A 17,288-nucleotide genomic window follows, 5' to 3' on the forward strand; every position below is an offset into this window, starting at 1 on the left:
GTCAGAGTTGCGAGTACCTGCGCCGGAGCCCCAGTTCGTCTGCCAGGGTAGCGGCCACCTGTCGGAGACGGATCCTCGCACTCTCTTGGGGGCTCAAGGGTGGCAGACAGAAACAGAGGCGAATTGAAAGAGTTGGAGGAGGACGGAGACAGAGGCGGCAATGCAGAGTCATCTAGAAAAGGATGGAAAAAGGAAAAGGAGCGGACACTTCACTGAGATGGAGACAGAGGCAGTGCGGGGGTTTGGTTCCTCCCAAAGCCGACCCCAGTCATCTGAGAAGTGACCCCAGCTTTAGATTGTGAGGGAGGTGAGGGAATCAGGGCAGGCCCCCTGTGTGGACAATTGGGAGTCCATCCAGAGGGGCACTCCTGAGTGTGCAGACCACCCCTCCGAATTGTCCCGGTGAGGATGAGGAGGTGCAGTGGTTATCCTCAGTCTTGCAGACCTGACATCGCGGATACCGTGGACTTAGATGAGGAACGTGAGTCATAGTCTATAAAACCCATGTAGTGGTCTTACAACCTAAACATGAAATAGATCTCAAACTCACGCTTTCACTCTAAAGTCATTGTGGTTGCACTGCTTGGGCATTTGTAATTGCTATTCCGGCCTGAAAGGTTTTCTTCCTAAAAATTACATATAGCCCTGACCAGTGTGGCTCAGCTGGTTGGGCATCATCCCACAAAGCTAAAGGTCAGGGGTTTGATTCCCAGTCAGGGCGGGCACATGCCTGGGTTAGGGGTTCAGTATCCCTGTTGAGGCATGTACAAGGGGCAACCAATTGGCATTGATGTTTCTCTCCCACCCTTCCCCTCTTTAAAAATAAAATCTTTTAAAAATTACAGATATATATAGCCCTGGCTCGTGTGGCTCAGTGGATTGAGTGCCAGCCTGTGGACCAAAGGGTCGCTGGTTCAATTCCCAGTCAGCCCACATGCCTGGGTTGCAGGCCAGGTCCCCAGTAGGGGGCATGTGAGAGGCAACCACACATTGATGTTTCCCTCTTTCTCCCTCCCTTTCCATCTAAAAATAAATAAATAAAACCTTTAAAAAATAAAAATTACAGATATACATAAAATAAAGCAAATTTTAAAACAAGTAAAAGCTCCCCATAATTCTAACAATATAAATGCTCTATTTTTTTCACGTAAGTTCCAGTCTCTGTCACAGGAACAGTTTCCTCCCTCCAGCCTTTCCACTCACTAGATCAAATGTTCTGAAACTTCAGTTCACACAAGATCACCTGGGAAGATTGTCACTCACTACCTCTGGGGAGGGTCCCATTGGTCTGCACTTTAATGTGTACGCCAGGCAAAGGCCGAGTTGTCCTGAGGTACAGGGATAAAAGGCCAGCCAGTGCTGACATCTGGCCTATACGCCCAGGCACAGGCCAGAGGAAAGTGTCATTTCCTTTGCACAAAGGCACCATGGACTTGGCAAGAGGCTTGCACCTACAGGAACACACCAACCAGAGGCAGCACTGCTCCTTGCTGTTTAGGCACTGATTCATGGGGCACCCTTCATCCCAGCTGACTGATTCAGGTAATCTGGGACCGCAGGTTGTGCCACAAAGACAGAACATTTATGTGGGCCCTGAAGATCCCTAAGGAAGGAAACCTTTATGTTTCTGTAGGAATCATGTTAAAGATGGGCAGTCCATGAGGCAGACGAAGGTTTGCTAAACAGGCTGGAGAACTGCCTTGTGCAGATTAGGCCATGGAACAAAAAACGGAGAGATGTCGTGGACTGACAATGTTTTCTCCTTCAGTGTTTAACTCGGAGATCCCAACGTTAAGGTATTTCTTGGGGAACTGATACTCTGTTGGACATGCAGAGAGGTTAGGGATATACCGCTGCTTGTTACTCACAATGGTGGATTGTTAGGTGATTTAGATTAATCCAGAAAGAAGTAACACCTATGTGGCCATCATTTTAACAAATTAGATGGTAAATAACATTTATTCTGAATGATGTAGAGAAATTCCCTCAAGACACAGATGCCCTCTCACCATTTGAGAGAAAATGCAAATTTACAATGCCAGAAAATGGAAAACTCCCAACAAATAAGGCAGCCTGCTAATGGAAAGCAGAGGTGTCTGGGGAAACATTTCCGTCTGTAACACCTGTTCAGAGGCTGCGGGTTCAGAATGTAATGAAGGGTCTGACCATGCTCTTGGATGACACATCAGGGGATGAAACAGCAGAACAGAATCAAACGTTCCTTCCACGATGGGCAGGTCTTGCCCATGGCGATTACAGAGGGGAGATGGCTGTCATGCCTGGATTATTTGGAACTTTTGTCAAGGAGGCGTCACACCCTGCCTACTACGCATCTGGCCCGTGTGTCTGAAGCCAGCGTTCTGTGAATTCTTCATCCTGCCGCAGCCAGAGCCAGCAGATCTGCGGGCCCACCGAACAGCCACCATTGCTTGCTTTCTGTGTGGCTTGACCTAGAGGCCGACGGGCTTTTCCCTCGTGTGCTCTGCAGCAATACGGGTGTTCAGTGCTCCCATGTACGTGAAGCTCCTTCCACACTCGTCACAAGAAAAAGGCCTCTCCCCTCTGCGATGGTGCAGACGGGTCTTCAAAATTCTCCTCTGGACGAAGCCTTTGCCACATTTGGGACACCTGAAGGGCTGTCCACTGTGCGTGTGCAAATAGACCTTCAAACTTCCCCTGATGCAGTAGCTCTTGTCACACTCTGGGCACTGGGAGGGCTTCTCACCACTGTGAACTCGAGTGTGCTCTGTGAGCCTGTACTGCTGAGCGAAACTTTTGCCACACTTCGCACAAGAGAATGGTTTTTGGCCACTGTGCTGGAGCAGGTGGCTTTTCAAATTTCCTTTGAGATGGAAACCCTTACCGCACTCGGAACACTGGAAGGGCTTCTCCCCACTGCGGATTCTCACGTGCTGGGCGAGCTGAGACTGCTGAGTGTAGGCCTTGCTGCACTCGCTGCGGGCAATGGCTTCTTGCCCTGTGAACTCTGACGTGCTCAGTGAAGTGAGCCTCTCGGCAGAACTTCCTGTCAGATGCGTCACACATAAACAGCTTCTCCCCACTGTGCACCCTGCTGTGCTCAGCGCGCCTGGAGTGCTGGGCGAAGCCCCTGCCACACCGTTGGCAGGAAAACGTCCTTTCCCCTCTGTGCCAACACTGACGCTTCTTCCAAGTGGCTTCACCCCGAAAGGTCTCGCCACACTCGGGGCACTGGAAGGGCCGCTGCGCCGTGTGAACAGCCTGGTGGGCGATGAGGCTGCGCTTCCTGTGGTAGCTGTTCTCGCACTTGCCACACTGCAAATGCAGCTGCTCACCCAGGCTCATCAGGCCCACCATGGGAGGTCGGTGTGCCCCTGGCCTTGCTCTTGTACTGTGGAAATTTATGGGGCTGGCTCTTGGAGTGGCTCCTTCAGTGCTTTACCAAGTCTCTCTTGATGTGGAAGACCTTCCTGCAGACAAAGCATGGACAGGATCTTGGCCCTGGTGGAACTTCCAGGTGACCCGGGGGACCCCTTGCTTTATGCCCGGGGTCCGTCTTTTCCTGAAGAGATGCTGTGACCTTAGGGTTTGAACGCAGAGTCTCTGTTTCTTGGCGACACTGTGAGGCGGCTGCTTGACCGGGTGCAGCTGTAGTTTCCTCCCCAGGGGAGGGAGCACGCGAGGCCTGCGTCTGGACTGTTTAAATAGCATCCCTCCTCTTTTGCCCTGAGAGTTCCTCGGTGACCTGGAGAGAAAAAAACAAGAACCACCCTCATTAGTGATGCGTCTGCACTACGGTGGCGGTGGCGTCTGAGGACCATCTTCCCATCACCGCCAGTGGGAAAGGGAACCTCCCTGATCCCTTTCCAAATCTGCCTGCCACAGGTAAATTATGCGTAAGTTTAACTTTAATACCCAAATCCTCTCATGATAGGTTAAGAAATGGCTTAGCATGAAAAAAAAAAAAAGGCAGGCAAATTTCTCTTGTGAAGCCGTGGACGGCCCTCAGAGGGGGAGCAGAATTTCAGTTTCCCTGAGAATCTAACCGTTCCATTATAACAGCTCCTTAAATCTGTGAAATAAAGGGCAAACTAGGAAGGCTTCAGGTCATATTCTTTATTTGTTTTCATTTAGAAACATTATAGATTTATTATGAATACCATTCTGTTTATTATCAGTGGACACATAACTGGCAAAAGCACCTAAGGGAAGGAGCCCAGGTCTGAGATACCTGCACGCGGACCCCATGCTGTCCCGCACAGGGGCCTGGCCGCCTGAGGTCCCCGCCAGCAGCGAGGCCGCTCCCGTTCCTGCGCACCATCCGCCACAGCACGGGGCTCCTCGAAGAGCAGGAACAGAGCCGGCACACGGCAGGTGGCACTCCTGCCCCCTCTAGCACAGACTTCAGGAAAAGTTTTCTGGAAGCCACGCGAACAGGAACTGCAGTTCTGAATGTCTAAGTGGCAGCGCCCTGAATTCACAACGAACACGGTGGAAAGAGTTCCCGTTTCCATGAACCCCTGAGTTATAAGGAGGAGGCTGATATACGCATGGTCCCTAGTGTTCCCCGAGTAAAGGCCTCGATGAGAAGCGAAGTGGGAGCTGAGCCAGTGTCTCATGGTCACCACGGCATCTGCAAAGGACAATTCCGGCACTCAGCTCCGCTGCTGGGTCTCAGAACTGCTTTTTCTCTCCTTTTTAAATATCTTTACCCGGAGGAATCCCCGCCTGTCAGGAAGGGCGGGCCTGCCCCCAGAGAACTCTGATTACGCTCCACTCTGTGGTCACTGTCACAGGAACACAGGCTGTTTCCAACCTGAGGGCGGCATTTTTTAAGGGAGCCCCGCACCTCTTCTGCCTGGACCGTGACAGAAGCACGCCTACCTGTCTCCTCTCCCCGTGTTTCCCCCGGGCAGAGGAGCAGAGTGACTGCGGGGTGAGCAAGGCCTGGCACGAAGGAAACATTTCCATTTAGGAAGAGCAGCCAGAGTGGTTCTTTGGTGCTCGAAAACCTTTCCAGGCTCCTCCCTTTCTACAGGATGAAGTCAAACCCTCCCCTGACATTCATGCCTCTGATAATCGGACACCAATTTATCCCCCACCCCCAGCTCCTACCATGTCCCGAGGAAAACATTCAGCCATATGCAGTGTCTTCCATTTTCTAAATACAGCAGGCTTGCTCCCACCTCCAAGCCTCAGCTCATGAATCACACCCACGAATCTCTCTGCCCCACCGCACCTGCCCACTCTATGCTATTTAAACCCTAGTTCCTTCGCAAGTCCTCCTGGGACACTGCTCTCTCTCTGCTTCCGCCTCTAAACCCCGCGAGCACTTACTGTCATGGCCACTTGCTACTTTATTAAACTGTATGCAGTCTTATGTTAGAGTGGACTAACTTAACTGCCATGTCAAAGGTCACTGAGACAATAAACTCCTAGAGAGGGAAGACTGTTTTTAGTATACAATAGATCCCCCTGCCTGGCCTAAGTTGTACATGACATAGTCCTGCAACATGGTAGGGACTCAATACAGGTGAGATGAATGAGTAAGCTGATGAATAAGCAATGAAATACAGCCCTTGGGAATTCTCCATCCTCCGGCTGGAGCCTGCACCCTCTCTCTGGGTCCAAATCCCCTCTTCTTCCCAGAGTCCTTCCCTCCCAGGGACTGAGGAGATGTCCATTTAGCAAAGCATTGACATTCTCTAAAAAATGACATATTCCCTTAACTGTTTCACGTGTTAAGATGTCTCAAATGTTTTCCTTATGATGCCAGGAATTCAAAAAAGTAATCCTTCAAAATGAATTTTTAAAAAACCCCTGAGTTCTAAAAATCTGTACAATGAAAAAAATATATTGTACAAAATCGGAAGGTGGATTTCATTTCATTTCTCTATCTACCAACGGATACGGTGGTGTGACGGGGAAGGCGGATTCTCCGCAGGACTCTACAAAGCTATTTGCTCTCTCCAGGCAACTCCCATCTCCTTTTGGGGTTGTCATTTTTGAAAAATGAAATAAATACAACTTCCCTCTTTATAAAAGTAATATATTCTTTTTTGTTAAAGATTTTATTTTATTTTTTTTTTAGAAAGAGGGGAAGGAAGGAAGAAAGGGAGAGAAACACACTGATGTGTGAGAGAAATGTCAACTGGTTGCCTCTCTCAAGCCTCTAACCCCAACTAGGGGCCTGGCCCGCAACCCAGGCATGTGCTCCAACTGGGAATCGAACCAGCAACCTCTTGTTTCATAGACTGGTGCTCAACCTACTGAGCCACACCAGCCAGGGCTAAAAAGTAATATATTCTTATACAGGGTGTGGCAAATGTAGGTTTACAGTCATGAGTATGTGAACGTTTATTCTTGTATTATTCTTCCATGATTGTATTCTATTCCACAAGAACAACTATAACTCTACTTTTGTCACACCCTGCGTATGCTACACACATGAGTAAAAAAAACATGTAACATTATCCAAAAAACAATATTTCTTATGCACTATGTCCTGCTGACTATCCAGAAAGATGCAGGAGACGAGGCCAGGAAAATAAAATGAATGACGACCCTGAATCCACCACACTCACCCAAACATGGCGACTCTCCAGTGTTCTTCGGGTCCCACTGCTCATCAGTGGAAGGGCCAAGTGTCACTGTTTGTTCCAAGCAGCCCTGGTCTCTGATTAACAGCATTCTCCCTTGTTCCAGCCAGGTGACCAAGTCCGGTGTGGGAAAAACACACCCTGCGGAGAGAGGCCGCACTGACTCAGTCTGGGTGTCCTGAGTACTAGACTAAAACCAATTCCCACAGTTGACTTTCATTCCTGGAAACGCGAGATCAAAGGGAGGTTAAAATAAGGGAACCCTTGTGTAAAGTCCAGCACGGGGACCACAGTCCGTAATATCGTAACCACCAGGCATGGTGTCAGACGGCTACTCGACGTCTGGGGTAACCACTTCACAAGGTATCTAACCGTCTGCACATCTGAAACTAACACTGTATGTCAACAGTAACTGGAAAATAAATTAATTTTTTAAAAGTTGAATGAAAGAGACAAGTAACAACAACAAAAAAACCCTTGAAATTACATAAATGGCAATATGATACGACCTAACCAAGACTGTTTAGCTTAAATGTTCTCTGCAGTATTTTACAAAATTAAAGGAAAGAGAAAAGCTAGGGATGATAACGGTTTTGAAAAGACTCACAGATCTAGGGAAAAGGTCATCGAAAGTGATTATTACGAGAACAACGAGAAGAATAAAAAGCAAAACCACAGCAGTCAAGGAGGGTGCCCAGATCACTAAACTTCCCTGAGTAAACTCTTCACATCCCAGGACACTAACTACCGAGGTGCCAACATTCTTGATCAGTGAAGACACTGAGAAATGGTCACATGACAGCGATTATGACAGCAATGTGTCTAATGACAAAAGCCTGAAGGGAAGAAAGCTTCTTACAAAGCAGAGGGGTGAAGAAGTCAGAAGACACAGTGGCGCAGCCCCGGACGCGGCGTTTCTCAGAGAGAACTGTGGACCCCCATCACAGCAGCAGAGGCACCCCGAGTGCTTGTGGAACACGTCCATGCCTGGGCCTGGGCTGCTAACTCCCAATCTTGGGGCTGGGACCTGAACATCCTGTAATGACAATCATTTGCAAATACTACCGCCCGGTTTCCAAAATCCAGGACAATCAGACTGGATTGCCAAGCCCAAGACCACTAGTGGTTATACCTGGAAACAACACCAATCAGCACAGGGTTCTAGTTTCCCCCAACCTACTGGCATCGATCTCCGGAGCCTGACCTCTAAATGTTGGGGTGTCCTGGGCTCTATGCTAACTAGAAATTCCTCCTAGATGATCCCGAGTCCCCAGGGTTGGAGTGGGAGACAGAGACGTCAGAGAATGAATATGATTGAGGGGCAGAGATACCACTGGATAAAAAAGGGACAAGTGAAATATTCCCAGGTCATTTTAGGAAGTCAGGCAGACGTTGTGAACGTAACCGGGAATGGTATCACATTCATCTAGCCAATAGCTGATAAAGGGAGGGAAGCCGATTACTATTAGGTCGGTTCCCAAGAAGTGATTCCTTAGAAGCCCCATCTCACCCAGGAAATCCAGGGTCTCATAATTGATTGGTCTTCATCACTTGTTGATACATTTCCTTCTGCCACTACTCCAGGAGCTCCCACTCTTGCTTTGAAAAATACAAGGCCATGTGATCAAATGTCATGGTTACCTGGAATCACAGAGCACGCATGAATACATGCTCACTTTAAGGCTACTTTGTTTTTCACCATCCACGTCTTTCAGAGACAGGAAGGAACTATGGTAAAGTAGCTGTCTCTGGATGGTGCCTTGACAACACAGTAAGGGGTCACAGATGTCTCTTGGAGCCAAGTGAAGTGAATGAATTAATGAACAGCAGGTCTTTGAGCAAATGCACCATCTAATGGGAGGACCTGCGCTTACCAGCTACCAATTATTGTCGTGTAAGACGGTGCTGATGTTGCCAGCTGTAGATTCACGGACGTCACAGAGATAGTACCGAAGGGTTCCCTGTACCCTTCACCCAGCTTACCCCAACGGTCATATGGTACATCGTTATAGGACAATATTGAAGTCGTGAAATTGACTTTGGAGCAGTGTGTGCATAATTCTAGGCGATTTCATCACATGTGCTGATTTCCCCCTTCTGCACCTGGCATTTTCGCTCTAACAGGATTTTCCCAGAGCGAAAGTTTTTAATTTTGGTGACATCCAATTTATCATTATTTTCTTTTATAGATCGTGCTTTTGGTGCCACTTCTAAGAACTTTTCACCAAGCCCTAGGTCTCGAAGACTTTTTCCTATGTCATCTTCTATAGGTTTTGTACCTTAACATTTTACACCTGGAGGATGTGACAGTTCATGAAGAAAAACTGGACGTTCACATTTCTTTCTTTCAAGATTTGATTTATTTTTAGAGAGAGGAGAAGGGAGGGAGCGAGAGGAACAACTCACTCACCCCCAACTGGCGGATCTGGCCCACAACCCAGGCATGTGGCTTGACTAGGAACCGAACTGGCCACCTTTCAGTTTGTGGGCCAGCACTCAATCCACTGAGCCACGCCAGCCATGGTCTGGTGCTGCTTTTATAAGGTGGGACTTTCAGAGAAATTCCTCTATCTTTTTCTTCATGTGCTTTCTACCTACAAGACTCTTCTGAGAACACACAATTAGCACTGAACTGCTCCAGGGGAAAGTAAAATCAACCAGAAAATGCTGATTTCTCCTTGCCTATCACAAATAGTAGCCCAGAATCTGGCATAATCTGATCATTTTCTGTGGACTCAAACTTATATCTCAAAAGAACTACATTTATAGAAGGAAGTCTAGCTGAAGAGACACAGCTTGAAGGAATGTGAACAGAATTTGTACCTGCCAAGGGACGTTGGGGAGAGGAGTGAGAAATGGAAGAAAACGCACTGCATTAGTGAAACTATTACATACGAAGCCTCATGGGATACAAGGAAAACTTGCATATCCAGGCAGGTTCTACTGTACTTAGCTGACTGCAGAGAAAGAGTTTCCTGTATTAAGTTCAAGATATGCCTTTCAAACTCTAAAGCCAGAGTTCAATTTTTCCATTAAAACACTAGGTATTCGCGGTACATGTGAATAGGATAACCAACCACCCAGACTGGTTTCAAATCTTCTGTCCTTTCCTAGGAAGCGGTCTCCATTCAATCTTCCTTCTCACATGTTCTCATTCGCTGATGAAGATGCACTTCTCAGAAGCCACCTTTCTGGCAGAGAAACCACGACGCGCAAAGAGGGATGAAGGGCGGGAACAGCGGGAGTCCTAAGCGTTGCTCCCGGTGTCCCTTCCTCCCAGGTGCAGTGCACAGCTCCTGCACCGAAACCGCGCCTTCCCCGGCCGCGGTTCCCACCGCCTCCTTCCCTAAACCAGGACCACGCTCCAAGTCGCGCGAGGGACCGGAAACTAGGCAGGGCCTGCCACCTCCACGTTCGCTCCTACCGGACGCGGGCCTCCTATAGCCTGTCGCGGTCCTGACCGGCCACTATCCCGGATCCGGTAACACGGAAAGTCCCCCATCGGACCTCCTCTCGCTCCGCCCCGATGTACAGGCCCCGCCCCGGCGTGGTGCAGGCTGGGACTCGAGACAGGCCTTGTTCCCCCACCCCCACTCCCGTCTCCACAGCGCCCCCTGCAGCCGGGAGGAGCGAACGCCGCACGAGTTGCGAGTACCTGTGTCGGAGCCCCAGTCCCGCAGCAAGGGTAGCGGCCTCCTGTTGGAAACGGATTCTCGCACACTCTTGGTGGCTCAAGGGTGGCAGACAGAGACAGAGGCTAATTGAAAGAATTGGAGGGGGACGGAGACAGAGGTGGTAATGCAGAGTCAGCTGGAAATGGATGGAGAGGGGACAGGGACGGGGACACTTCACTGAGATGGAGACATAGAGGCAGTGCGGGGGTTTGGTTCCTCCCAAAGCCCCCAGTCATGTGCGAGATGACCATCTGAAGCAGGCCAGGTGGGTAAGACAATAAAGGGGAGTTAACAAGCAGGTCCCCTGCCGGGCATTTGGAGGCCCACCCTGCTGGGGACTCAGAGTGTGCAGACCACCCCTGAGAATTGTCTCTGCGAGGAGGTGGGTGTTCATCCTTCATGGGTGAGGGCACTTCTGGCCAAGCTGATATCAGCTGTCTGTTTTTGTACGCACCTCTCACCAGGCGGAGGGACTTCCTTCCCATTCCTAGTCTAATGAGAGTTTTTATTGTGAGTGGGTGTTTCGTTTTTCAAAAGCTTTTTCTGTATCAGTATATACTTTAATGTAGTTTCAATAAATGAATTGAAGGGGGACACAAACATTCAGTTTAATACGACCTAGGAAAGGATTTCTTAAATGCAACCCCCCAAATCGAAACTTATATAAGAGATAAATTTGATGATAACAAAATTTAAATTGTCATCAGACAAAAAACTCCTTAAACAAGAGACTCTGGCTTGAGAAACACATATGATGGAGAATGCATTTGTACCAGAATACAGGCAAGATGAAAAAGTTACTGAGATCAGTTTCACAACAATGTGAATACACTTAACATTCCTGAATGTCCACTTAAAATGGTAAATTTTACGTTATGTTTTTAACCACAATTAAAATAACAGAAGAGGTTATTTTATAATCAATGAATATGTGAAAGGATCTCAACTTTGCTAGGTATTAGGGAAATGAAAATTAATTAAAGCGATAGAAAAACATTTTCACTCTCCTCCCAAAACTTACGATAGGGTGAGATGTAACTAGATCAAGAGTTGGTAGGGAGAAACCTGACTGGTGTGGCTCAGTGGATTGAGCGCGGGCCTGTAAACCAAAGGGTTTCCGGATTGATTCCGAGGCAGGACACACGCCTGGATTGTGGGGCAGGTCCCCAGTAGAGGGCGCACAACACGCAACCAGTCTATGTTTCTCTCACACATCCTGTTTTCCTCCCTCTCTTTCTCCCACCCTTCTATACTCCCTAAAAATAAATAAATACAATCTTTAAAAAAAAGAGCTGGTGAGGGGAAATTGTATTTTCATCTGCTCCCAATAGGAGTACAATTGGTACACTCAGTATAGAGAAAATTTTGGCAATAAAAATCGTAAAGCAGAATTACAACAATTATATGACACTGTAATAGTAACATTAAAAGTGAGCGTACAATCCAGGAATTTCATTTCAGGGAAGATCCCCAGGAGAAACTGCGGCAGAAGTGCATCAGGGGACGGGTACAAAGATGTCCCTGTGGCCTCATTTGCAAAACAACAGGAAACATTCCTAGTCCGTCCATTCACAGTGCAATAGATAAATAAAACTTTTGCACTCCTATAATGTACTCAAATAAAGCAGTTACAGGTAGCTTCAGCTGAGAGTCCAAGATAAAACAGGTACAGGCACCAAAGGCAGGAGTGAGACAGAGCGCCCTGTGCACCTCTCCGAGTCCCGCCTGGTGATCAGATTACTCACCTGCCCCTAGGTGTGACAGCGTCAGGTTGCCGGGAATCAGCGAGTATTGTGCAGACACACTTTTCTGGCCAAACTGTGTTGTGAGGACCACTCCTCAGTAGAGGAAGAGTTGGGGCATTCTCCCCTGACATTGAGCCTAGGGAAGGGGCTCTGTGGGGTCCACTAGAGGGCTGGGTCCCACGTCCTGGGGCTGGGGTCTGCAGTGAGTTGTGTCCAGCCCTGCGGACAGAGAGGGGCCAGGCCACTCTCTGGAATCATCAGGTGTCGCCCAAGTGGGTGGGAACAAAAGGCACACAAAGGTTTCCTGGGCCACACAGGAGAGAGGCATTTGGGAGCAACGTCAAACTCTCTGCAAGAGGACAGGGTCATGGACCCCAACCTCTTTCTGGGACACAGATCCCGGAATGCCAGGAAAAGAATGCAGGACCAGGCCATGGAACTGGTCCGGTGTCCCAGCAGAGGCCTCAGATTGCCCGAGGAAACGCCCAAGGCGTAATTTCAGACATCCTCCAGTCCAGAGAAAACAAGCCTGTCCTGCTACAGAACTCAGCCAGTGAGAGCTTTCCTAGTGCCCTTTCCTCTCCCCCTTCCCTTCCTTCTCCCCGCCTAAACGCTAGCGTTGGATGCTAGGTGGGGACAGGGAGACGGAGGACCACGTCCCAACTCTCCCACTTCTCGGGGAGCACAGAAGCTGAAGTCAGTTTCGGAGTACTGGTTATTGCCTGGGACCGGATGTTCTGATGACGGAATTGAGACGGCCACCCTGGGGCTTTCTGTTGCCCAAGAATGATCGTTAAAGTCACCTGGAGAAAAGTTTCAAGGGACAGCATGAGAGGTAAAGATGAGGTTGCTCTTCTTGTGACTTCGTGAGGATTCGGAAAAAAACGGATCACTCACACATAGCAGTCAGAAGGTAAAATGGCACAGCCATTCCGGAAAACAGGGTGACCAATTCTTACCAAACCGAATGTGCACTTACCACACGTGATGGATGGCTGGGTTTATGTGTTGCCTGGCCTGGGCCAGGGGGTGCTCAGATTTTCACTACTAGTAGGTCGGACACTACTCTGGGTGTATCTGTGAGGGTGTGTGTAAGTGAGATTAAGTGTGAGGAGGCCCCTGTGCCCGGGAACCCAGCCTCCTGCCCACAGCCAGTGAGGAGCACAGCCCTCTCTCCAGCAGCACGTGAGTGTGTGTTCACAACTGAGACTGGTTTCCCAGCCCCAGGCGAACCCCCAGGTGAGCAGCCCCAGCTGACAGCGCATCTGCAAGCTCCTGAGAGACCCTGAGCCAGAGCCGCCCAGCAAAGCCACCCCCAGATTCCCGAACCTCTGAAACTACAAGATAGAATGAAGATTTGTCATCTGAAGTTGCTAGGTTTTTGGTTAGTTTGTATCTAGGACAGAGTCCCTCTGCCATCAATGCCCTAGAACCTCCCAATCCTCTGAACCTCTTGGGGAAAGCACAAGGAAGACAGGCATTTGGCGATGAGAGAGAAAGCCCAAGAAACCATTTAGAAAGTGTATGTCATCGTGGATTGGAGGGGATGGCTAAGGAAGAGATAGGAATTGGCCGTGAGCAGGGAGGACAGGGCACACAGGCCAGAAAGCAAAAATCAGAGCTGAAGTTCAAATGCACCGCCTTAGAGATCGGAGCCCGTGCTCCCCAGAGGTACTCCCCAAGCTTGCAGGACTTGGGAGGGAGGTGGAGGGGCTCGTCTTGGTCCCACACTGTGGACAACTTGAAAGTAACCTCAACTGATAAGCAGCTGAACAGTCTAGTCCTGGCTCGCGGATCATTGACTTGCCTCTGGGCTTCATCTTCTGCCTGATACACCAAGCAAGGTACAAATTTTGCTGCCCCGGATGGAACCCTCAGTGACCTTTCAAGCTGGTGCTCAGAAGAGATGGTGCCCTTCTGGAAAAAGAGAATAATTATGGCCTAAGAGTTGCAAGTACAGTTGAGCAGGACTAGCAACTCTGCTGAGTCAGAGTCAACAGCCTGTGTGTGAGTGGAAGTGTAAAGTATATTAATTACCCATCACTGTTAATAAGAGGGGGTATAGCTCAGGGGTAGAGCATTTGACTGCAGATCAAGAGGTCCCCGGTTCAAATCCGGGTGCCCCCTCTGAGAGACTCTTTTCCTCCTTGAGCTGAACTGACCAGTTCTATGGAGACCGCACTCTAGTCCCCGTACAGGAGGAGCCCTTACAGCCATCCCTTCTGATTCAGGACCCACTCAGGCACTGGGCACAGCCTTGAAGGCCAAGGACAAGACCAAATGCATCCTTAATGCCTCCATCAAGGGTCTGTTTCCTGGGACCCCAATGGGACCAACCTCAGTACTATCCAGGGTCCAGTCCAGAGACAAAACTGAGCCAGTTCTTTCAACAGGATGTAATATAAATTATTGCTAACCAGCATATCAATGTCCTCTAGCTTCTGTGACAAAGTACCACAGTGTGGGTGACATAAACAACAGAAGTGTAGCATCTCACAGTCCTGGGTGCCAGAGTCTGAAATCGAGGTGTCAGGTGGGCCGTGCTCTCCCCCCGAAGGCTCTAGAGGAGGGTCCTTCCTGGCCCCCCTCCGGCTTCTGGTGTTTGTCGGTGACCCCAGCGTTCCTTGGCTTGTAGATGCATCATCTGGGCTCTGCCTCTGTCTACATGTGGCTGTCCTTGGTCTGTGGGTCTCTTCTCTTCTTATGACACCCGTCACATTGGAGGAAAGATCAATACTAATCTCATGTTAACAAATTCAAGCTTTTTAAATTATTGATTTTAGTAAGAGGCAGGAAGAGAGAGAGATCAATTTATTCTTGTACTAGCCATTCATTCATTGGTTGATTCTTGCATATGACCTGACCAGGGATTGAACATGCAACCTTAGCATATCAGGACGATGTTCTAACTAACTGAGCTACCCAGCCAGGGCCAAGTTCCATCTTTGACAACCCTTTCCAAATGAGGGCACATTCCTGCACACGAGGCGCTAGGACTTCAACATATCTTCTGGGGGCGCACAGTGCAACCCACAACCACCAGGACTGAGACTGAAAGGGCAGAAAGGGAAGAACAAGTGTCACGGAGGGAGTTTCTGCAGAAGCAGGCAGCACCCCAGGGCTGGGGGACACACAGAAGGGGACGAACTTGTTAAACCTTGCAACGGTGGGAAGCCTCTCCGGGGATCAGGAACTCAGGTCCCAAAGGAGGGGCCACTGTCCCTGAGGAGTCAGGACAGACAGACCTGTGAGCACGACCATGCCCATGGCAGTTGCTGCTGCTGCTGGGTGGGGTGTCGCTGCCAGGGGACACTCCCAGGAAGGAGCCTGAAGCAGGTGGGAAGGAACGAGTGCTCCTTCCTGCTCCCGCCTTCCTTCTCCTTCGGGAGCCCTATGGGCAGGACCAACCTGGAAGCTCCTGGCAAAGGAGAAGCCTGGTTCGTAGAGGCCCTGACCCAGCATCACTGAGCAGAGCACAGAGCGGTGGTCCTGGCATGAGAGACTGTCATTTCTTCTGTCGTTTTTCAGACATTTCCCCATCTCCCGCAGCAGAGAAAGTGTTGCTGTGTGGAGATCTGGGGCACGGGAGAGGGGGTGCCTGCATACTGGTGTGTGGCCTTGTGCAGGGAGCTCTGGTCTGTATCAGTCGTGTGTGACCCGTCTTTGAGGGGCTCCAGGCTGGGTCCGGCCATGGGGACTTGGAGTCTGTTCTCAGGTCCTCAGCACAGACCCACTACACAGATGGGACTGTAGGTCCTTTCAGCTGTCAGGGGCTGCTCCCCAGGTTACTGCCCCCTCCAGGGCCTGATGGTGGAGAGACTGTGGAGCTGTGGGAGGAGGGAACCTGTCACTTCTTCCAACGTGGGGGGATGAGTTAGCAGTAAAGCAGGTCTGGCAACTCAGCCAAGCCACGCAGAAGGGCCACCTGGGGCAGAAGCTCTGGGTGTGGCTGCACAGGGAAAGGATGCTCATCAGGCTTCACTGGTATGGCAGGGGGTATAGCTCAGGGGTAGAGCATTTGACTGCAGATCAAGAGGTCCCCAGTTCAAATCTGGGTGCCCCCTAGCATTTTAGTCTCTCAAGGTCACAAAAGAGCATCAGTTTTCTCTCCTCTTGCTGAATCTGGTCTCTGAACCTTCCTGCAAAGGGTGAAGAAGCAGGGGGACCCTTCCCACCCAGAGCAGGGCTGCTTTGCTCAGGTGATGTGTTTGTCCAAGTCCTCTGATCTTCCCACTGTCCCCTCGCCTGGTCCCCTGCTCTCCAATGTGAATGTGATCTGCCCGGCTGAGCCTGAGGACTTGGCCTTCACTGTAGCCAGAGAGAAATCTGAGATCACCTGTAAAGGAACAAGAGTTGGACTGCTGGTTGGCTTCCCAACAGTTGCCATGGAAGCCAGAGATGGTGCAATGCTGCATTGCATGTGTTGAGAAGAAAAAAGAGTCAGCTCTGAATTCTATTCCCAGCTAAACTGTCTTCAGGGACAGACAGAAGCTGAGCGTTCACCACCAACAGACTCTCACTAAAGGGAATTCTAAATATACACTTTTGAGAAAAGAAAAATGATCCCAGGTGGGAGGTCCGAGTTACAAGAAGGAAAGTTGAACAAGGAAATTGTAAGATACTTAGGTAAATCTAAAAATCACTGGTCATATAACACAATATCAATGTCTAATTTACAAAGTGCTTTTTTAAGATAGAACTAAAATTCTGGTTCACAATAACATATAAGGAATGGGGTCAGAAGAGTTAAGATGTTTATGTAATTTTGGAGGAAGATGAAGATATTAGATTTCAAGATTTCATGCAAACTTTTTTATATGATTTTGAAGGTCGTGGTGTTGGTGCGCCCCCTCTCGGGAGCACAGCCCTGCCTTTCCCATCCCCTTCTTCCTCCGCCCAGGTGCATTACCTTTGCCTTTTTGTCTCCTAAGCTCCAAGGGCCCTTCCGTTGTTTCTGTAACCAACACACGCCAGCTAGCTGACTCCTACTACCTTTGTAACTTTCTAAATAAATGTTTTCACTTGAAAATAAATAAGTAAATAAATAAAGGTTGTGGTTTTGCCAAGTTAAAGGAGGTAAGTGAATGTAGGGTCTATGCCAGGAGTCTTGCTAAGCACTCATTAAGTCTAGCAATTTATTTGTTGAGTGTTTAAGTTTCCTGCAGATAGGATCCTATCATCTTTAAAAATTCAAACGTTTTATTTCATTTTATCCAGTCCTTGTATATTTGTATTTCTTTTCCTTACCTGACTGCACCGACTAGGTCCTCCAGCACAGTGCTGAGAAAAAG

The 17,288-nt window shown here is 49.1% G+C and overlaps 2 non-coding genes and 1 pseudogene across 2 annotated transcripts; 2 read left to right on the forward strand and 1 right to left on the reverse strand.

The window, feature by feature from the left end:
- Positions 1 to 1,949: 1,949 nt before the first annotated feature.
- Positions 1,950 to 8,582, reverse strand: LOC123480189 (zinc finger protein 425-like; annotated as a pseudogene).
- A 5,470-nt stretch (positions 8,583 to 14,052) lies between these two features.
- On the forward strand, positions 14,053 to 14,124 carry TRNAC-GCA (transfer RNA cysteine (anticodon GCA)). Its single transcript has one exon. It is a non-coding gene; the product is annotated as a tRNA-Cys (tRNA).
- Positions 14,125 to 15,989: 1,865 nt separating this feature from the next.
- On the forward strand, positions 15,990 to 16,061 carry TRNAC-GCA (transfer RNA cysteine (anticodon GCA)). Its single transcript has one exon. It is a non-coding gene; the product is annotated as a tRNA-Cys (tRNA).
- The last annotated feature ends 1,227 nt before the right edge of the window (positions 16,062 to 17,288 follow it).

This window comes from Desmodus rotundus, chromosome 6, assembly GCF_022682495.2.
Source record: "Desmodus rotundus isolate HL8 chromosome 6, HLdesRot8A.1, whole genome shotgun sequence".
NCBI lineage: Eukaryota > Metazoa > Chordata > Mammalia > Chiroptera > Phyllostomidae > Desmodus > Desmodus rotundus.